The sequence below is a fragment of the Bidens hawaiensis genome, unplaced genomic scaffold, assembly GCF_021521415.1.
Source record: "Bidens hawaiensis isolate Kalapana, Puna unplaced genomic scaffold, B.hawaiensis_p1.1 tig00000599_1, whole genome shotgun sequence".
Classification (NCBI taxonomy): domain Eukaryota; kingdom Viridiplantae; phylum Streptophyta; class Magnoliopsida; order Asterales; family Asteraceae; genus Bidens; species Bidens hawaiensis.
The window spans coordinates 3,310,486-3,334,586 of record NW_027491036.1 but is presented as its reverse complement, the minus strand read 5'-3'; positions in this window follow the sequence as shown (position 1 = coordinate 3,334,586).

Genomic DNA, 24,101 nt, shown 5'->3' with positions numbered 1-24,101 from the left:
TATCCTTCAATAGCTTATCTTCAAATTTTCCTATATCTTTCTTCAACATAGTACAAGGACACACGAAAGGCTCCAAAAACATTAAATTAGGCTCTCGATTGTTCAGAAGCTCATAACTTGTCTTTTGCAGCTTTTTCACAGTTAGAACCCGATTAAGCGTATAACAAGAGAGTATTCACCGCTTCATTCCAAAACTGGACTGGAAGTTTTGAATCTACGAGCATAATTCTTGCTATTTCAATCAAAGTTCTGTTCTTCCTCTCAGCCACACCATTCTGTTGTGGTACATATGGAGCACCATATTCACGATGTATTCCTTTCTGAAGAGAGAAGAAATCCAATATAGTATTTTTGAACTTCGTATCGTTATCACTCCGAATTCGTCTCACCTTTTGTTTATACAGTGATTCAATCTTTGTGATTAAATTTTGAATAAGAACGGGTGTCTGATCCCTGGAACTTAAAAAAACCTATGAATATCTTGAAGAGTTATTAGTGACAACAAGACAATACCAATCTCCAACGATACTTGCACGATTCACAGGACCAAACAAGTTCATATGAGGTCGTTCCATAGGAGTATCAATAGAGTTCTTTTTCTTTTTCTGTTTTCCTTTCATAGGATTATATGAGTATTACTACTTTTTCGGTTTACCTTTATTGCTTGCAACATAGTGATCAGTCAATTTGAAGTGTTTCAAGGAAACCCCATAAACCAAATGATTTGCCATAAGATACTTCATCTTTCTGACATAAATGTGACCCATACGTCTGTGCCACTGAATCAAGTCTTTTTAAGGTGCTTTGAGATAAAACACGTGTCAATAGAAGTTGTTACCTTAGAAGTTATATTTAACACATAAATACCATTTGATCAAGGAGAACGCATAGCAACCATGTCTTCTGGAATGACATATCCTGGTTTAAGTATTATGCACTCCTTATCATTAAATATAGTGGTATATATCTTATCGAAAATTTGTGAATCGCTCAACAAATTGTGATCCACCTTACCACAATAATTAACCTATTCAAACTTGATATGAACATTTGAAACATATCCTTCTTTTGTAATCATTCATCCTGAATTACCCGCGAACGCTACATACACTCCTTGAATATTTTTGACATTTGATGACAGGTTAATGTTGCCGGTAATATGATGAGAGCATACGCTATCCATGATCCAGTTTTCACCAGATACAATATTGGATGAACCCTACACACAAAGGTAAAAGGATTAGTTCAAAAAGACAGGCAATGCCTCAGTTTTGGGCACTTCTTTAATTTCACTTGTTGAGCTAATCTTGATGGAATTCAAATGTTGTTCAGCTTCTTGTGAATAAGTCTGGTCTTTTTGACTTTCGTCTCAAGTATGCAGCTTGAACGACATTTGTGTTCACATTCTTACAAATAGTTTCTGTATGAACAAACTTGTATTTTATATTAACTTTGCTTTCATCAACATGAATCACTTTGCGAAGATTAACATTGGAAAACATGATACGAGTTTCATCATCACACGACACAGGGCTTTTCAAAATTTCCTTAATCACAAGAACGGGTTTGTTTTGTTCCTTGATAAACGGATGGATATTCTATGATTTCTTCACTCCACAGTTTCAAACAACATGACCTTGTTCACCACATAGAAAACACGTTCTCATGTCAGCACGCAGTAGAAGATTGATGAAACACACCAGAATACTGGTGCAGTAGAAGACTGATGAAATACACCAGGAATAGGTTCTTTTTTCAAGTCATCAAAAGTAACAGATTTCTTTTTCATGTAAAAATCAAGATTTGAGCAATTTGAAAAACTCTGTATGTGTCAGTTCTAGTTGAAGTAACAAATTAAACTTTCTTAGCGGATTTTAAATTTTTTTTGTCTTTAACCAAGGGATCTGTTATTTTTGATGTTTTGGAATTAAAAAAATCTTGTACAAGATTCTGTATCTTAGAAGTTTCATTGTGAAAGTCGCTTTCAATAAATTCGAGTTTGATAATATTAGGTGGAATATCTTTCTCAGTGAACATTGTGCTAATTCCCTTTAATTTAAACACTTGACCAGTGCTTATCTTAGAAAGAGCAGGATTGATGAAACGCATCAAATCCTCATAAGAAATCTTTGGTTTTTCTGATCTCTTAGCTTTGACTTTAACATAATTTTCCTTGTTCACATTAGATGTATTTGAACCATACACAGCTTCCTCAAATTCATGAGGTTCAAACAAAATGTGTTTAGAACGTGTAATGTTCTTTTCTTTGTGCACAACTTCAGGTTCAATTACATCCTCAATGATCGCTTTATCAAGATTTTCAACAAAGACCTTGTTACTTTGAATATGAGGTTTTTGAGTTGAAGAGTTAACACTAACATTTTCAGTTTTAACCAATTTGACAATCTCCTCAACAATGACTGGTTAAGGAAGAATTTCTTCCTTTCCCGAAAACGGATTTTGAAAGTAGTCATCATGAAATGGAGGAGGAATTTCAACAAAACAGCAAGGTCCAAGATGGATCTTTCAATTATGATATCAACGAATCTAGTTGTTGGTGCGGAAACCCAACACTAGATAGTCAAGAACACAGAATACGAACACATAAAACACACAAGGATGCTTCAAAACACACGTTATATTAAATGTCGGGTGCTTAAGCACGATACGATCCTCGTTCACTATGACTAGGTGAACGGCCAAAAATACTATTGAATGAACAACCAAAACTCAATACAATAAGTTGTATATATATAAGTTACCCAACATGCTAGCCCAACCAAAGCCCAAAGCCCACAGAGATCCATAAGGATCTCAGTTTACATATATACCCATTAACTAAGTACAAACCAATTAACCTAGGCCAAACAATCTCCCCCTTGGTTTGTAGCTTGGTTATCAGTCATGCTCCATGTAATCAATGTCAGCGTCTTTTAAAGCGCCTTCCCAAAATTTGGTCCTGAAAATAAAAGTGGTCATTCTTGTGTATTCTTTAGAAGCCGCTTCAAAGATCGGGTAAGCTATTATCTGGAATGTAACGAGGGTCTTGATTTCTTTCTCCCCAAGCTTTAGTAGGTCTCTTGGATCAACGGATCTGAACTGCCCTTTTCCCTTCTGTAACTTTATAACAATAGTGGCAGTCGCACTATCAAATATCCAGAACCTCATATTGTCCAATATACCATCTGGAATGACATCAGGCGCATGAATGTGAGTGGCTTTCTTTGTTGCAGGCCACATGACGTTCACCATTGTCTTTCCAGTTCGTGGATCTCTAACCCCTTTTGCCTTCTTCAAGAAAGATTCCACGGTTTTCATATTAGGAAATCCAGTGTCAACTTGACGACGCCAGAAATTCCATAAGTCTTTTGCTCATTTTTCATGAGTCGGGTTGTGAAATGGATCATTAATCAGGTTGGTGAGATCCACCATGGTCCAGGACCCAAAGTCCTTCATCTTCTTGTAGTATTCTGTGCTCCCAGACTATCATTTAACCAACCACATATATTTTTCAGCATCGAAACCCCAAGTTACAATTCTGGAACGATCAACATATTTATCTGAGAATCCTTTTGGAAAGGTGACAATGAACCTGTCTGGATGCTCAGATGATTCAACATTCTGATTTGAGTTTTTCATCACCAGCAGCTTCTTCTGAATTCTATCGGACTTCTCTTTAGTAATTGGAGGTGCAGACATATACTGTTTCAACGTCTCACATTCCTCTATGTTTGTAGTTGGGCGAATTCTAGAACTGCCACCTTGATTAACTTGAGTTTTTCGTGGAGCCACATTATCACTGCTCTTAAATTCATCTCCAAACTTTTGAATGAGTTTTTGTTGGAGGTCTAGGTACAAAGCAGTCAATCCTTCCATGTTGGAATGGAGTTCTTTGATCTTAGAATCTTTATCGGAGTTGCTGGCTTCTAATTCTTGAATATGAACATCTTTGATGACTGAATCTTGCTTAAGTTCTAAGACTCGATGTTGTAGCGCATGTACGTCAACGGGAGCATCCTCAAGAACATCTCTCTTACCTTTGTTCTGTAAATAATTTTCATGCATAGCTAGAATTTGAGAAATCTTGTCTAAAGGACCAGAACTTGACTAACCCTGATTGGTTGGACCAGATGAGCCAGAAGGAGCATCGGTATGTTGAAATTCAGCCTCAAAGTCAAACTCACGAGCAAAATCTTCAAAAGTCTGATCCTGAGTTTGAGGCTTAGCGGTGGATGGGCTTGGATCAGCATGAGTCTCAGGATCATTCGACTCAGGTTGAAGTTGTGGTTGTTGTTGTCTTGTTGTGGTTGTTGGTGCATCTTCAGAGACAACCACACCAGATCTCAGATCTTTCTTCCTTCGCTTTCGAGGAATGAGATCGACGGTTGGTTCATATCTAATGTTTCAATAGATTTGACAACGTTAGTGTAATGTGAGTCAAAGATCATTTGCAAAAATCGAGGATACATGAGAAACATTTCTTTCTTCTTTCCTTTAAAGTTGCTCATCATCTCATCGAAGACGAACTTGGAATAGTTGTAATTCCAGTCCATGATCAGTATAGCCGACATCTGAATGTGGCTTATTTCATCAGATCCTCCCTTTATTCCTGACACACAAGAAAAGAACGTGTGTATCAAAAATCTCAAGTATGGGTGAAACAGTTTCTTGATTGCCGAAGGATAGGTTCCCTCGTAAATCATTCTAGTAAGTATCTTGGAGACTTCAGCAGTTGAATATTCCGTTGGATAATCAGGTTGATCCCCAAACAAAAGCACCTCCCGTATAATGGCCTCTATAAAAACGGCCGACTTATTTTGCACTATGGAGTCTATTGACACAACTCCACCTGGCCCTCGTTGATTGATTGAGGCATTGTTCCAAAAATCAGTGACTAGTTTCTTGCAAGTCTTGAGACCAACAATCATAGATTTGAACTCCTTATGAATCAGTGGTGGATCAAATAAGTGTCGAGCTATATTGTGTGTGTCCACAAACTTTAAGGGAGCCTGATCAGCCATTACTACACCCAAACGAGTCAAATTAGTAAATATGTATTTGACTAGAGTGACATTTATAACTATGGAGTTACAATTATCAAATATTAAAACATGAGGGGTCAATGTTGACAAAACCATATTAGGTGGACCATAAAAAATAATAACATTATTATAATGGATTTCAGTCTAGTAATGAATTTTATGTCCACAGGAGAGATCTCGTTCAAACAATATAGTATTTGGTGAAAGGATTATGTTCTCTGTCAAGATTAACCGAGAACATGAGTTCTCGGTCAAAACCAGGTGATTTCGGTCAACGAAAATCAACCGAGAACATGAGTTCTCGGTTAACGCCAAGAGATCTCGGTCAACGAAAGTCAACCGAGAACTCCTTTGATTTGCCATGGATCTTTGGTCTGACAGCTGGAGACAGAGAACCCTTTGTATTCCCTCTTGAAACATGTGCCATATTTTCCGATAGGGCCGAAATCCCCATTAAACCTGCAAAAACACTTTTGAGTTCCTAACAGTTAGCCCTAACACTTTTCGATCTAAAACTCAATCAATAATCTAACAATTCATGATCCCTTTTCGTCTATGAGATTCGTCCGACTATCAATTCATCAATCCTTGAGAATACAGTGCATCGAGTCTCACAAATATAACTTACTTGAACCTGGGTTCATTTACCTGTGAATCAAATAAACACGAACACCGATAAGAGCTTAATATGAGTGGCTAAGAAACAAGGAGCTTTCGGCCAGATTACTTGAGAGAGAAAAAAAAGTTTTGCGTTTGAATGCAATGAAAACTATAATTGAGGTTTAAAAATTCACTTATACCCTAAACGATATGGGCCGAGAACCCACAGACAGGCCCAAAATAAAGGTTCAGCCCAAAAACCATCTTATCAAACAGATAACAGACCAACATAAGGCCAACAAGCTTTAACCAAATCGAAAATAGTCCCTTTTTAGCATTTGTTTCGAGAAGAGTAATTTCGAGATGAAAACAAATAAAAATAAAATAATTTACATGAAATACCAATCCTTTTGAATTTTTCAAATTGGGATCAAATTCCAGTTTAATTATGGAAACGCCGCCTTTTAAGAAAAGATCCGAACACGAAATCATATCGTTTAAGATGATGTCACAAGGATTCACGTTCAGCGTTATTATGATATAAAGAAGAAGGTTGATAGCAGGTATATATAACAGACTTAGCATGATTTTCATTGAATCTGTGATATGAGTTAGGTTCAGTTCGGCATAAAGCTTAGATGGATATCACTTATGGACCTGTGATGCCTCCTATATCTTCTCAAGGCGTATTTGGCTTTCCCTATATCACCCCAATTTGACTTCAACCCCCTAGTGCTTGATCAAAATTTTAAACAGCAAAGCTTAGGGCCTTAAGCCTATTGAAGGATACACGAACTGAAGCTAAATTCCCTTTTTTAATGACATAATAATAACAAAAACAAATGCATGTAAGTCACGAATCTGGATCACTACAGTATGATTGCACAATATTTTTGGTGATCAAGACACTAACGGGCTTGTGTATGACTGGGTAATTACTTTTCTGCCTATCATTCGAAGAGATATATATGGAGACATGCACATATCACCAAAATGACTCTCCACAGCAAGTTTAGCATATTTTATTTATATCACTTCAAGTTTTACGCATCATGGAGAGCGACCATACAAATCAATGACTGTTCTAGAGCCTTTTATGCTTAATAACTTCACCCGTTAGGCACATAAAAACAATTTATCTATCATTTTCCAAAGGTTGGATCATTTTTCAATTAAAAATTATTTGAAGCTTCTAAAAGCTGTTAACTGAATAATCATATAATTTCCCAGACAGTCACAAAAGACACACATGTTAGGAACTCAGTGTTGTCTTCCGAAACAAGCAAGATGACACCGCGGTTATTTCTTACATTGCCATGAAATGAGACGATCTCCTAGAAACTAGCATCCGACAGATGTAGATTTCCTGTCAATGTCATCTCCAACATAATTGCTATCAGCGAAAGCATAAATATCAAATTATGTGTTTTTTGGTACCAAAGACCTAACTTCGGTTGTCCCATAAGATATCTAAAAATACGTTTAACAGCAAGTAAATGAGAGAGTTTAGGATTAGCCTGGAAACGAGCACATTGGCAAACTGCAAACATGATTTCAGGACGACTGTCGGTGAGATACATCAGAGACCCGATCATCGATCAATAGTATGTCTGATCTACGGAACTTCCTTCCGGATTAGATGTCAGGAGTGGTCTTTCCGCCAAAAGGGTCGTAGCAATTTTGAAATCCTGAAACCCAAATTTTGCAGGCATATCTTCAACATATTTCCCTTGATGCAGCAAAATTCCCGTCGAGCTTTGACGAACCTGCAACCCTAGAAACGTGGACATTTCTCCAAATGAGCTCATCTCAAATCTTTTCTTCGTTACCTCTTCAAATTCTGTACACAATTCAACACTGGTGGATCCAAAGATGATGTCATCTACATAAACCTGAACAAGGATCAAATCTTTCCCGACAGTTTTAAGGAACAGAGTTTGATCATTTGTTCCCCGTTTGTAGCCACGATCAAAAAGATGAGATGTCAGCGTAGCATACCATGCCCGAGGGGCTTGATGAAGCCCATACAATTCTTTGTCTAACTTGTAAACGTGATTTGGTTTCTTGGAATCAACAAAACCCGGTGGCTGATCCAAGTAGATCTCTTCCTTGACTTCCCCATACAAAAACGCAGTCTTAACATCCATCTGATATACCGTGAACCCCATGAATTGCGCATAGGACAGAAAAACCACGAACTACCAACCGTGCCTTGTTTCGAAAAATAACCCCTGTGTCATCTTGCTTGATTCGGAAGACCCATCTCATATTAATTACTTTATTTCCTTCCGCTAACTCAACCAATCTCCAAACTTTCAACTTATCAAACTGATTCAATTCTTCATGCATAGCATCTTCCCAACTCGGTTCCTGAAGGGCCATTTCTACCATCTTTGGCTCAATTTGAGAAATGAAACATGAAAACAAACAACTGTTTATATGTCATGTCTGACTTCTGGTGGACACATCCGTTTCAAGAGGACCTATGGCATTCTCAACTGGATGATTTTTAGAATCCTCGATGGAACTAATTGATCGGAAACATCACCGGCAGAGTGTGATGTACTATGTAAGTTTGACAAATTTACATCAATATCAGCAAGAGTGTTCTTCCATCTAGAGGTCGATATGCAATGTGAGTACGAGGTGCTGGCGAAATATTTATTTGGAATGGCATTGGGAAATAGTGTGCTCCCGAAAATTTGACGAATAGGACACTCCTCTTCAACTGTTGTATCATCTTCAGACGAATTCTGATAATGTTCAGTTTCTGAAATTTCTTTCGGCTGAGTGATGGACACGGGTGTGTCATCATTAAGTTATTATATGACATAATCGTCCAGAATTAGAGAGATGTGAGATATTGCATGTGGATCATCTTTCTCAGCATCCACTGTAGCACCACCTGAAGATTTTGTGTTGTTGAACAGAAACACACTGAATGGTTTGAAGAGTTCATTGTAATCGAATAACCTGCCAGGGCCAACACGAGCATCATTCTCGTTTTCTTCCAACCAACGAACATCACAGGACTCAAGAATTTTCTTGGTTGACTTATTATGGACCATGTAGGCGGTATGACCCGCATAACAAACAAAGTAACAATCATCAGCCTTGGCCCCGAATTTCGGAGTAGACTCGAGATTCAGTAGAGTGCACGGACAACTAAATGCTCTGAAATGTGCAATAGTAGGCTTATGACCATAGACATTTTCATATGGAGTTTTCATCTTTAATTTGTTGATTATCACCTAGTTCTGAACATAACATGCCGTATTTATCGCTTCTACCCAAAAGAACAAAAGCAGCTTAGAATCACACAACATAGTCCCTTCCGCTTCGATAAGAGTTCTGTTTCTTCTATTAGACAAACCATTCTATTGTGGTGTCCGTGCTGAACTGTACTGACAGAACACCCCCCCTTTCTGAACAGAAATAATTCAATGATGCATTCTTGAATTCCATACCATTATCACAACGTATTCATTTCAACTTCAAATTTAATTGGTTCTCCATAAGCACAATAAACTTCTTGATCAAATCTGCAGTTTCACTCTTATTTGACAAGAAAAACACCCAAGTAAAACGTTAGTAGTCATTAGTAATAACAAGACAATAAGAGCTACGAGAAAGACTCAAGAAATGGACCGGACCGAAAAGATCTATATGTAGCAATTGAAAGACTGATGAAATGGAGTTAATCGATTTTGGTTTATGAGTTTTTCGATGATGTTTACCCAAAGCACAGGCCACACATTTTTCAATAGTAACAAAATCTGTAATAGATAGGCCACGTACCAAATCATTTTTAGCAACACGATTCAAATTTTTTGTATTAGCATGACCAAGACGACGATGCCATATCATGGCATTATGTTCTGACACTTTTGAAAACAAGCATGTTATTTCATCAGGAACATTTTTCACATGATTGAAATTGTCACCATGTTTCTCACTAGAGCATCCCTCTTTAACAAATTTAGGTGGTGAGTATTTGTTGGATTTTTTTGAATTTTTAAATTTATTTGAAACCACATTATCGGAATTCAAAGTTTTTTCAGGTTCAACCATAAAAACAGTCGGAATAACATAATCCAAAATAGGTAGTTTTAAAGAAACATCATAATCAATGTCATTATCAAATTCAAAACAAGAGTCTTCGTCCTCATCAGTCCATTCCTTCACGATTACTTTTTCTGCACATGAGGCAAACACCTTAGAATCGTTCACTCCTGAAGTAGATGCATTTGCATTCACAAGACTAGATCCATCATTTTTATCTGGTTTTCCGTATTTCATACCCTTTACCTTTTCTTCCTGCTCTTTGTTAATAGTAGCACTGACATAGGTGATTGTAAGGTGGGGGAATTTGACTATATTCTATGCCCTCACCTTCGTTCTCTTTCCACGATAAATGATTTTCAATTATTGAGTTAACTACTTTACTAGAACCCTCAAATGTTTAGGTTTTTATCTATACAAACAAAAATCACAATATTTTTGACTTTTTTAGATTTTTAATGTTTTTGGATTTCTCTATACAAACAGAAATCACAATATTTTTGTCTTTTTCCATTTTCTCCCACAAAACCCAAAATCATAAAATAAGCAAAACAAAGATAAAAATATTATTCAAGCTTAAGATTACTTGCAAAAGTTTTTAGTCCGTTTAAACCAAGTAAAAAATTACGAGTTTTAGCAAATGCCTTGGTAAACAGGTCAGCTCGTTGAAAATTCTAATGCACCTTTTCAATATCAATAAGTTTCTTTTCCAAACAGTCTCGAATGGAATGATATCGAATTTCTATATGTTTTGTTTTTGAGTGTTGCACAGGATTTTTGGTGATACTAATAGCAGCAAAGTTATCAATAAGAATTGGAGTAGTCCCGCAGATGCTGCTGTTGGATTTTACAAGATTATCAGAGAACATATAAACCCTTTTAAATGTAAACTGCAACGGAAATAATTAGTTTTAAATCTTGTTTACCAATACATATAAAACCTGATTTAATAAAACCCAATCCAGGATCCATATACGATTTGCACACTATCAAAACAACCTTAGGGTGTTAGATTACATACCTTTAAATTTCCAGAAATTGAAAGGGATGGAGAAGTGAATGAAAAGTCTCCAATGGAGGAAAACCTCAAGTTAGTATACCCGTACAAGCCTTCCAACAAACACCAAGTTTCTAGGATTTACACTTTCAAGACTCCCTTGTGTTCTTCCTTGTGATTCTTGGCTGAGAAGAATAAAGAATAGATTCAGAGAAACCCTTGTGTGTGTGAGAGAGAATAAGCCAAGCTGTGTCCAACACACTAACCCAATCCAAGCTCTTGCATGTTATTGAAAGAAAACAAAAGAGGAGAGAGAAGATGGAAGAGGGGGACGACCACTTTTGTCTCCCTCCCAATTCAAACCCATTTTATTTTCTTTTATGTAATTTTTCATGTTACATAAATAAAAGTAACATTTAACAAATCATATAACATACATGTTATTTAACCAATTTAAATAACACCTCTTTCATAATATAATTTATCCATATAATTTATTACACAAATGCAAATATATAGAAAACCAATTTTCAAATATTGTATGTGTTGATATTTATTAACTCGATCATATCTAATAACTAATTTCGTGGTCTTTGTCGAGCTTGTTATTGGGTATAACCCTACTTGGATCATAACGTACTAGCCACATCAACTCAAATATGTGTCTTGGGCAGATCGACTCCAACAATCTCTCACTTGCACAAGATACATAGAAGATTGATGCAAATAGCAAATACGGCATAAAACGGTTTAACTATCCCTAATATGTATGACGAAGTGTATTCAATAACATCATCCCCTTCAAGTCCCTCACTTGAAAATGATTTAGGTGAAACTATACCATTTGTCCTTTTGTCACAAATGCCATGTTAAATACATAGACACGGAGTGATCATTCTCTGTTGATTTAACTTATCAGGCCATAGATATTTGACTCTCAACGAATAAGGGGGACAAATCCCTTATTGACTACAAACGTCTCTCAATATCACCTCGTACTATACTTGAGCTTAGCCTTATGTACCGGCATATTTCAGAACAACGAAGAACTAAGTAAAAGCATAATATATGGTGAATATCAAGACCCAATATGCATCACAGGTCGGAGGATTCTATGATGTTCGCCTTTACACAAATTTAGTTATGATAACAAATCACAAGGATTCCATGCAGCAAAATTTCAGGGCAGGTCAGTCCAATATTTATCCCATAATTATCTATGAACCTTGGCAGCAAACCCTTGTTATATTCATACCTTATGAATATCTACCAATCCAAGTTCATAATAGTCTTACCTTCACATTTGTTCCCACAAATGCGATCGACTATGGACATTTATAATAATTAACTTATTCATGGATTTAAACATGATAAAATGGAACTTAACTCAAAATTATAATCATATACCCTAATCATATAATTCAGTCAAAATAATAATTGTTCTGATATCCAAATATAAAATTTCGATCAAATCCAATCACTAGAATATCAAAGTCCTAAGGCACAAGTATGACCATCATGCTTTTGCCTTTCTAGGATCTTCATTAGTGGATCCGCAATGCTTTGATCGGTGTGAAATTTGGGAATACATATCTTCACTTTTTCAACTTCATCCCTTATGTAGTTGAATCTCCGCTCAATGTGCCTTGTCTTTTGATGTGCACGGGGTTCCTTGATTTGAGCAATCGCTCCCACGTTGTCACAAAAGATTTCTAGAGGGTCCTGAATGGTATGGACTAGCCTTACATCGACAATGAACTTTCTAATCCATGCAACTTCTAGAGCTGCCAAAGAGGCGGTGATGCATTCTGATTCATTGGTAGACAAGGCTACCACATCTTGTTTTGTGCTCTTCCAAGAGACAGCCCCACCATGTAGAACGAAAACAAATCCCGATTGTGATCGAGAATCATCTCGATCAGTTTGGAAACTCGCATCATTGTAACCCTTTACAACGAGTTCCTCCTCACCAGAGCCATATATTGGAAACATATCCTTGGTCCTCCTAAGGTATTTCAATATGCTCTTAACCGCCATCGAATTGCTAGTTCCCGGATTTTGTTGGTATCTACTTGTCATGCTCAAAGCGCATGACCCATCCGGTCTAGTGCATATCATGGCATACATAATGGATCCAATAGCAGATGCATATGGGATTCCATTCATTTTATCTTGCACATCCTTTGAGCTTGGACATTGAGATGCACTCAATATTGTTTCTCTCTGAATAGTTACCAAACCTTTCTTAGAGTTGTCCATATTGAAACTTTCCAAGATTTTGTCAATTTATGCACTTTGATTTAAACCTATCAACCTCATTGATCTATCCCTATAGATCCTTATTCCCAGAATATAGGCAGCTTCACCAAGATCCTTGATGGAAAAACAACTTCCAAGCCATGGTTTTACACCTTCCATGGTTGAAATGTCATTTCCAATCAATAATATGTCATCGACATATAATACCAAAAAAGTAATGATGCTCCCACTAGTTTTCTTATACACACAAGCTTCATCAACGTTTTTGATGAATCCAAATTTGATAAATTCATTATCAAAACGGTGATTCCAACTTCTAGATGCTTGTTTCAAACCATAGGTTGACTTCTTTAACTTGCATACTTTGTTAGGATGTTGTGGATCGACAAAACCATCAGGCTGAACCATATTGACATCTTCCTCAAGGTGTCCATTTAGAAAAGCAGTTTTGACATCCATTTGTCATATCTCATAGTCATAATATGCGGCTATGGCAAACAATATCCTAATAGACTTTAGCATCGCCACAGGCGAAAAAGTTTTATCATATTCAACCCCTTGATTTTGAGTGAAACCTTTTGCTACAATTCTAGCTTTATATGTATCCAAGTTTCATGAATATCAGTTTTCTTCTTGAAAACCCACTTACGTCCAACCAATTTGGAATTAGGAGGTGATGCGACCAAGTCCCATACTTGGTTGTCATGCACAGATTGCATCTCAACGCTCATGGCTTCAAGCCATTTATCACAATCAGACTGTGACATCGCCTCATGGTATGTGGTTGGTTCATCTGAATCTACCACATAACATCCATCCATGAAAAATCCATATCTTTCGGGTGGGGTGCTAATTCTACTAGATTTGAGAACGTTTTGTGTGTTTTGATCAACCATTTGATCATTCTCATCAACCTCTTGTTGATTGCTAGTGTTGACCAAACGTGTATCGGCTTGTGGTTCTCGATCCTCCTCGAGTTCCACAGTTCTACTAGTTTCTTCCATAAGGAACCTTCTTTCCAAGAAATCTGCCTTTCGAGCAATAAATACCTTTTGCTCGTTTGGATTGTAGAAAAAATATCCCATAAAATCTTTGGGATATCCTACAAAGATACACTTAGTGTAAGGCCCAGTTATCGGTGCCCTACATTTGGTGTTGGATTTACTCATAAACAAAATTCTAAATATCAGAGTTAATTAAAAACTTTCGTGGATTAATATAAACTATCAACCATCCATTACAAACATCCATAACTCGTCTTTTAAAAACGTAACATAAAACATAGTATCCAAACATCACGACAAATCTTATATGCCAACCTCTTCAGTATTGCCATGTGTCTCCGTCAAGCCAGCTGTCTCAGTCGATTAGCCTTCGTGCATACTAAAAGTCAGCTACGCTGAGTGAGTTTTAGTTAATCAGGCAACTTACAACACATTCACATATCTACCTTTGCACCCAAAGGTACACACCTTCCTATTATCTTACATACTTACATACTTACGTACTATCATTCTTTCAATCATAAAATCATACGTACTTTCATTCATACACATACAGTTTAAAGAGCCTTCCACCCTATAACCTTCGTCGATATTATTAGGGTCGGTTCCCTACATTCGCCGACATTATTAGGGTCGGTTCCCGACATTCGCTCACATTATTAAGGTCGGTTCCCTAAATTCGTCGACATTATTAGGGTTGGTTCCCTATGCTTAGTACATTGTACCCTACCTGCCTTTACATACCTTTCATATTTGTACATGCAATATTCGAAGATCGTTCATGTTCTAACATCTTAACATACATACATCTTTCACATATCATATATATATATATATACACATCAATCATCATACATAAATCATACAAGGCATACACTTACCACTTAAGGTAAGTGTATTAACTATCACATCGAGTATGCACATAGCCCCGAAAACATAACAAGGAAGTGGGGCTAGAAACTCACCTAAATTCTGTTCCTTTCTCCATTTATCGTAATTCCTTTCTTTAACTGTGCACGGCTAACTGTATATGAGTTTCACGCATCAATACTCGTCCTATTGTATCAGGTTACTTTTACTATGATTTTAAGCGAAATTAAATTAGGCGAACTTAAATTAGGCAAACTTGACATTAAGTGAACTTATCAGTGGCGAACTTATTTCAAGCAAACTTGGTCAGCTGGCGAACTTGTTGATGGGCGAACTTAACAACAAGCGAAGTTATAGCCAGCGAACTTAGTATTAAACGAACTTATCATCAGGCGAAGTTAACAACAGCGAACTTAGCTGCAACGAACTTGCTTGCAGGCGAAGTTGTCGCAGCGAGCTGCTGCTGCTAAGGTTATTTACCGACCCAAAACATGCGTTTTACCACCCTTACTCCACTCGTTTATGGCTCGGCTTTAGTCTTAGCCATTCCCTAGTCAGATTGCGGCCTAAAATTGACCCGTTTGTAACATAAAGCATGAAATTTTAAGGCTAAACGTTTAACACTAGGTCTAGGGTCCATTTTAGATGAGCCGCACCTGTTACAGGTCCATTAAGTTCGTTTTTAGCATCAAGTTCACAACTTTACGTTTCATTTACACCCGATCTATTCTCGTTCTATGTTTTAAGACTAAACGTTTAGGTAAACCAAAACTTTAAGGTAAAAGACATACCTTTACGTGTTCGTTTGATCTTGGTTAGCTTGTTTAGGAACTCTACATCTTGTATAAGACTCGAATAACAAAGATCTAATCACAAGTACTGTTTACTCGCCCTCGGATTTTGCTCGTCTCTCTCTCGGCCGTATATGTGGTATGTGTGTGTGTTTTATGGTGTGTAGAGAATAAGATAGAAAGAAATGAGGATTTAGGGTTTTAGGGTGGTTTAAGGGGGGATTTATAACCATTAAGGCCCATGGACCTAAGGCCCATTACCCTTTAATCCATCTTAATTAATCCAAGTCCATGTTTCTTTTTTATTTAACACTAAATAAATATTAACACGTGATAACTAAACGCGACTTTCTTTATTTAATATAGAATATATTAGGATGTTACACTTTGTGGATCGGTTTTCTAGTTTGTTTTGGGTGTTGTGCTTAACATAAGCCTCATAACCCCATACCTTTAAATATGAGAAGGATGGAACCCTTCCATGCCATATTTCAAAAGGTGTCCTTTCCACTTTCTTGGTTGGTGCCATATTTAGAATACGGGCTGCGGAGATCAATGCGAAACCCCAAAATGATAGAGGTAATGTGCTTCTAGCCATCATAGACCTGTGAACAACAGTTGCTGGATCCACAGGACCTGTGAACAGCAACTCGAGGTTGCACATAATCTGCCTCAGCGGTTGAAGTTGAGACCGGTGTCTGCTTCTTACACTGCCAGGAAACAAGCCGGCTTCCTAGAAATTGACAACCCGCTGTAGTAGATTAGAAATTAATCTTGCATCCTCCATTATCATAATCGGAAAATTCAATGAGTTCAAAGCCATCTTCCTTGGGATACTATAACCCGGTGTTAGGATTACCCTAAGATTTTCAAGTATACGTTTAATCGCTGCCAGATAAGTCACTCGGGGGCTCGATTTGTACCAGGCACACAAAAAAATAGCAAACATTATATCAGGATGAGAAGTAGTTAAATACAATAAAGAACAATTCATTGCTCGGTAAAGGGTAGGATCAACAGTATCCTTCAATTCATCCGGTGACAAATTGTGACCCACGGGAAGAGGTGTCGAAGGAATTTTTCCGGAAGTTATCTTGAATTGGCTCAAGACATCGTTCACATATTTAGTCTGATGAATAAAAATTCCCTTGTGAGACTGATGAATCTACAACCCTAAGAAGAAATTAATCTCCCCCATCGAGCTCAGTTCAAATTCCTTACACAGCTTGTCGTTTGTAGAACCAAATATGATGTCATCGACATATATATGGACAAGGAGCAAATAATCACCAACATTTTTGTAAAAGAGAGTACAGTACACAGTTCCTCGTTTGAAGCCATTATCAGTAAGATGGTCAGCAAGTGTGCCTTACCAAGCTCTCGGGACTTGGTGTAGACCACAAAGAGCCTTGTTCAATTGGTAAACACGGTTTGGATAATCTGGATCTTCATAATCAGGAGGTCGTAACACAAATACTTCCTCATGAAGTTCCCCATTGAAAAACTCACACTTAACATCCATTTGAGAAACATTAATTTTCTTGAAGGCTGCATAGGCTAAAAATATTCGAATAGTTTCCAATCGAGCAACTGGAGCATACACTTCAGTATAATCATTTTCTTCTTGTTGATGAAATCCTTGCACAACCAAACTTGCCTTACTTCTGACAAATACCCCAGGATCATCCTTCTTGCACTTAAACTCCCATTTTGTTGGAGTAGGTTTCTTAACTCTAGCAGGTTTATCAATGAGATCCCAAACACCCATTCGATTAAACTGTTGCAATTCTTCTTGCATTACCTCAACCCATAAAGAGTCTTCAAGCACCATACAAACATTCTTTGGTTCTATGTGAGATAAAAAATTTGAATTTGGCGAGATCCATGATACCCAAAGAGTGCATATTAGCATAAGCATATAATACGTTAGCATCACTAGAAGAAGCAATCTGATGACGTGTTTGCACACCCACATCAATATCACCAATGATATTGTCCCGAGGATGATACGTGTTAATTCCAAGAGTCGGATTCTCAGGCGCAACAACATTATCAGTTAATTTAGTTAAATTTTCTTTAGCATCATGAGATGATTCACCAGTCTCATGACTTCCAGGAAATGTAACTGAAGAAGAATCAACAAAATAACCATCATTAGACAAAATAGAGATCACATCAGATGCATCAGGAAGATCATTTTGAGGAACAACGTCAAAAGTATTACCAGAAGACCTTGAGGAAGATATTTTTCTTCTAAATATGCACGCACCAAGTCTTCATCAGGTTGATCAATGATTGGGGTAAATGAATTAAATAAACCCTCATAATAAAACATCCAATCATGACCTTTACCAGTAGGAGGTATGGTGTACCTTTGACAATCAACATAGTACAACTCTTAAACACATCCCGAAGTAAAGTTAAACACACGTTCTTAGGAGAAGCATAACCCAAGAAATATCCTTCAATAGCTTATCTTCAAATTTTCCTAAATCTTTCTTAAACATAGTACAAGGACACACGAAAGGCTCCAAATACTTTAAATTAGGCTTTCGATTGTTCAGAAGCCCATAACTTGTCTTTTGCAGCTTTTTCACAATTAGAACCCGATTAAGCGTACAACAAGCAGTATTCACCGCTTCATTCCAAAATTGGACTAGAAGTTTTGAATCTGCGAGCATAATTCTTGCTATTTCAATCAAAGTTTGGTTCTTCCTCTCAACCACACCATTCTGTTGTGGTACATATGGAGCACCATATTCACGATGTATTCCTTTCTAAAGACAGAAGAAATCCAATATATTATTTTTGAACTTCGTATCGTTATCACTCCGAATTCTTCTCACCTTTTGTTTATACATTGATTCAATATTTATGATTAGATTTTGAATAAGAACGGGTGTCTGATCCCTGGAACTTAAAATAAAACCCATGAATATCTTGACGAGTTATCAGTGACAACAAGACATTACCAATCTCCAACGATATTTGCACGATTCACAGGACCAAACAAGTCCATATGAAGTCGTTCCAAAGGAGTATCAATGGAGTTAATTAACTTATACGAGTATGACTTCTTTTTCTGTTTGCCTTTCTTGCATGCAAAACAGTGATCGGTCAGTTTGAAGTGAGTCAAGGAAACCCCATCAACCAAATGATTAGCCATAAGATACTTCATCTTTCTGACATAAATGTGACCCATGCGTCTGTGCCACTGAATCAAGTCTTTTTCAGTTTCTTTTGAGATAAAACATGTTTCAACAGAAGTTGTTACCTTAGAATTTATATTTAACACAAAAATACCATTTGATCGAGGAGAACGCATAGCAACCATGTCTTCTGGAATGACATATCCTGGTTTAACTATTATGCACTCCTTAAAATTAAATAAAGTGGTATACTTCTTATCACAAATTTGTGAATCGCTCAACAAATTGTGATCCACCTTATCACAATAATTAACCTTTTCAAACTTGATATGACCATTTGACACATATCCTTCTTTTGTAATCATTCATCCTGAATTACCCGCGAATGCTACATACCCTCCTTGAATATTTTTGACTTTTGATAAGAGGTTAATGTTGCCGGTAATATGACGAGAGCATCCGCTATCCATGATCCAGATTTCACCAGATACAATATTGGATGAACCCTACACACAAGGGTAAAAGGATTAGTTCAAAAAGATAGGCCATGCCTCAGTCTTGGGCACTTCTTTAATTTCACTTGTTGATAACATCTTGATGGAATTCAAATGCTGTTCAGCTTCTTGTGAATAAGTCACTGGTCTTTTTGACTTTCCTCTGAAGTATGCAGCTTGAACGAAATTTGTGTTCACATTCTTAATAACTTCACCCATTAGTCACACAAAAACAATTTATCTATCATTTTCCAAAGTTTGGATCAATTTTCATTTATAAATTATTTGAAGCTTCTAAAAGCTGTTAACTGAACAATCATATAACTTCCTAGACAGTAACAAAAAAAACACATGTTAGGAACTCAGTGTTGTCTTCCGAAACAAGCAAGATGACACCGGGGTCATTTCTTACACTGCCATGAAATGAGACGATCTCCTAGAAATTGGCATCTGACAGATGTAGATTTCCTGTCAATGTCATCTCCAACATAATTGCTATCAGCGAAAGCATAAAGATTGAATTATGAGTTTTTGGGATACCAAAGACCTAACTTCAGTTGTCCCTTAAGATATCTTAAAATACGTTTAACAGAAATTAAATGAGAGAGTTTAGAATTTGCCTGGAAACAAGCACATTGGCAAACTACAAACATGATGTCAGGACGACTGGCATTGAGATACATCAGAGACCCGATCATCGATCAATAGTATGTTTGATCTACGGGACTTCCTTCCGGATAAGATGTCAGGAATGGTCTTTCCGCCATAACGTCCTAGCAATTTTGGAATCATGAAACCCAAATTTTGCAAGCATATCTTCAACATATTTCCCTTGATGCAGCAAAATTCCCGTCGAGCTCTGACGAACCTGCAACCCCAGAAACATGGTCATTTCTCCAAATGAGCTCATCTCAAATCTTTTCTTCGTTACTTCTTCAAATTCTGTACACAATTCAGCACTGGTGGATCCAAAGATGATGTCATCTACATAAACCTGAACAAGGATCAAATCTTTCCCGACAGTTTTAAGGAACAAAGTTTGATCAATAGTTCCCTGTTGGTAGCCACGATCAAGAAGATGAGCTGTATGCGTAGCATACCACGCCCGAGGGGCTTGATGAAGCCCTTAAAATGCAGTGTCTAACTTGTAAACGGGATTTGGTTTCTTGGAATCAACAAAACTCGGTGGCTGATCCACGCAGATCTCTTCCTTGACTTCACCATGCAAAAACACGCTCTTAACATCCATCTGATATACCGTGAACTCCATGAATGACGCATAGGCCAGAAAAATTCTGATGGCCTCAAGCCTAGCTACTGGAGCATTGACTTCAGTGAAATCTAACACATTAACTTGACGAAAACCACGGACTACAAACCGTGCCTTGTTTCGAACAATAACCCCGGTGTCATCTTGCTTGATTCGGAAGACCATCTCGTATCAAGTGCTTTATTTCCTTCTGGTTACACAACCAATATCCAAACTTTCAACTTATCAAACTAATTCAATTCTTCATGCATAGCATCTTCTTAACTCGGTTCCTGATGGGCCATTTATACCGTCTTTGGCTCAATTTGAGAGATGAAACAGGAAAACAAACAGCTGTTTAGGTGTCACGTCTGACTTCTGGTGGACACACCCGTTTCAAGAGGACCTATGACATTCTCAATTCGATGGAACTAATTGATCGGAAACCTCACCGGCAGAGTGCGATGTACTATGTAAGTTTAACAAATTTACATCAATATCAGCAAGAGGGTTCTTCCATCCAGAGGTCGATGTACTATGTGAGTACGAGGTGCTGGCGACATATTTATTTGGAATGGCATTGGAAAATAGTGTGCTCCCAAAAATTTGACGAATAGGACACTCCCCCTCAACTGTTATGTCATCTTCATATGAATTCTGATAATGTTCAGTTTCTGAAACTTCTTTCGGCTGAGTGACGGACACGGGTGTGTCATCATTAAGTGATTATGTGACATCATCGTCCAGAAGTGAAGAGATGTGAGATAATGTATGTGAATCATATTTCTCAGCATCCACTGTAGCACCACCTGAAGATTCTGTGTTGATGACCAGAAACACAATGAATGGTTTGAAGAGTTCATTGTAATCGAATAACCTGTCAGGGCCAACACGAGCATCTGTCTCGTTTTCTTCCAACCAACGAACATCATAGGACTCAAGAATTTGCTTGGTTGACTTATTGTAGACCATGTAGGTGGTATGACCTGCATAACCAACAAAGTAACAATCATCAGCCTTGGCCCCGAATTTCGGAGTAGACTCGAGATTCAATAGAGTGCACGGACAACTAAATTCTCTGAAATGTGCAATAGTAGGCTTATGACCATAGACATTTTCATAAGGAGTTTTCATCTTTAATTTGTTGATTATCACCTAGTTCTGAACATAACATGCCGTATTTATCGCTTCTACCCAAAAGATCAAAGGCCGCTTATATTCACACAAAATAGTCCTTTCCGCTTTGATAAGAGTTATGTTTCTTCTTTTAGCCACATCATTCTGTTGTGGTGTCCGTGCTGAACTGTATTGACGGAGCACCCCCCCTTTCTGAACAGAAATAATTCAATGATGCATTCTTGAATTCCATACCATTATCACAACATATTCACTTCATCTTCAAATTCAATTGGTTCTCCATAAGCACAATAAACTTCTTGATCAAATCTGAAGTTTCACTCTTATTTGACAAGAAAAACACAAAAGTAAAACGTGAGTAGTCATTAGTAATAACAAGACAATAAAAGCTACAAGAAAGACTTAAGACATGGACCGGACCGAAAAGATCCATATGTAGCAATTGAAAGACTGATGAAATGGAGTTAATCAATTTTGGCTTATGAATTTTTCGATGATGTTTACACAAAGCACAGGCCACACATTTTTCAATAGTAACAAAATCTGTAATAGGTAGGCCAGGTACCAAATCATTTTTATCAAGACGATTCAATTTTTTTGTATTAGCATGACAAGATGACGATGCCATAGCATGGCATAATGTTCTGAAACTTTTGAAAGCAAGCATGTTATTTCATCAGGAACATTTTTGTTCATGTCGAACAAGAATCCAGTCTTCTGGTAAAATTATACCAGGTTTCAAAATCAAGCACTCCTTTTTAGTGAAATGAGTTAAGAACCCTTTGTCACAGATTTGTGACACACTCAACAAACTGTGCTTCAACTCTGGAACAAAATTAGCCTTTTAAAATTTTAGAACACCGTTACTTACAGTACCCTTCTGTGTAATCTTGCCCTTTTCTCCTCCCGCAAAGGACACATACCCACCATTAAAACTTTGAATGTCGAGTAGCTCGGAAATGTCTCCTGTCATGTGCCGGAAACAGCCACTATAAACATACCAAGGTCTGATGATATTCCTCCGTAGCTGTCCCTGCATGAAGTGCAGGATTAATTAGATTTTGGTACCCAGTCCATAGTTACACTGGGTGACCCTGACTATCTAAAGTTGTTACGGGTTGCCATGACATATCCTCTTGATCATCAAACTTTGAGTTTGAAGACTCTATTATCGGGGATTTAGGCAACCATTTATGTCTACCATTGTAAGATTTGGCATTATATATACGAATGGTTGACTTCATCTCCGGTGTTTTGGGGTTAGAAGGATACGACTTTGTCTGTTCTTTCTGTTTCTATTTAGAATTCGTGTTCGTTTTTTAAATCGAAGAACCTTTTCTAACCCCCTTGCGAAACATGTTAGGCTTGGTCTGATGAGGGCCAAACCTGCCACATTTGTTCCGGTTCCAATCATCATAAGAGGGATTAGCCTGATTATGCCTGAATCTTTTCCTGTACGAATTATGAGGCAGATAGGGCAAATTCCTCTGATAAAATCCATAATAGGGAACGTATGGGTGATGTGGACAATTTCTGGCAATATGTCCGGGAGTGCCACAATTAAAACAAGTTTGACGTTTTACATAGATATCATTTTGGGAAACTCCTTGTCTGGACTATTTGTGTGGACCAGTTTGCTTAAGTTTGCGAGGACCATTTTTCACATGATTGAAATTGTCACCATGTTTGTCATTAGCGCATCCCTCTTTAACAAATTTAGGTGGTCAGTATTTGTTGGATTTTTTGAATTTTAAAATTTATTTGAAACCACATTATCGGAATTCAAAGTTTTAACAGAATCAACCACACAAGAACTTGCTCTTAAAAACAGAGCCCACAAAAACAGTCGGAATAACATAATCCAAAACAGGTAGTTTTAAAGAAACATCAGAATCAATGTCATTATTAAATTCAAAACAAGGGTCTTTGTCCTCATCAGTCCATTCCTTCACGATTAGTTTTTCTGCACATGAGGCAAACACGTTAGAATCGTTCACTCCTGAAGTAGCTGCATTTGCATTCACAAGACTAGCTCCATCATTTTTATCATGTTTTCCGTATTTCATGCCCTTTACCTTTTCTTCCTGCTCTTTGTTAACAGGAGAACTATCATAGTTGTGATTGTAAGGTGGGGTAATTTGACTATATCCTATGCCCTCACCTTCGTTCTCTTTCCACGATAATTGATTTTCAATCATTGAGTTAACTACTTTACTGGCACCCTCGAATGTTTTGTTTTTTATCTATACAAACAAAAATCACAATATTTTTTACTTTTTCAGATTTTTAATGTTTTTGGATTTCTCTATACAAACAGAAATCACAATATTTTTGTCTTTTCCCATTTTCTCCCCCATAATCCAAAATCATAAAATAAGCAAAACAAAGATAAAAATAATTATTCAAGCTTAAGAATACTTGCAAAAGTTTTTAAACCATTTAAACCA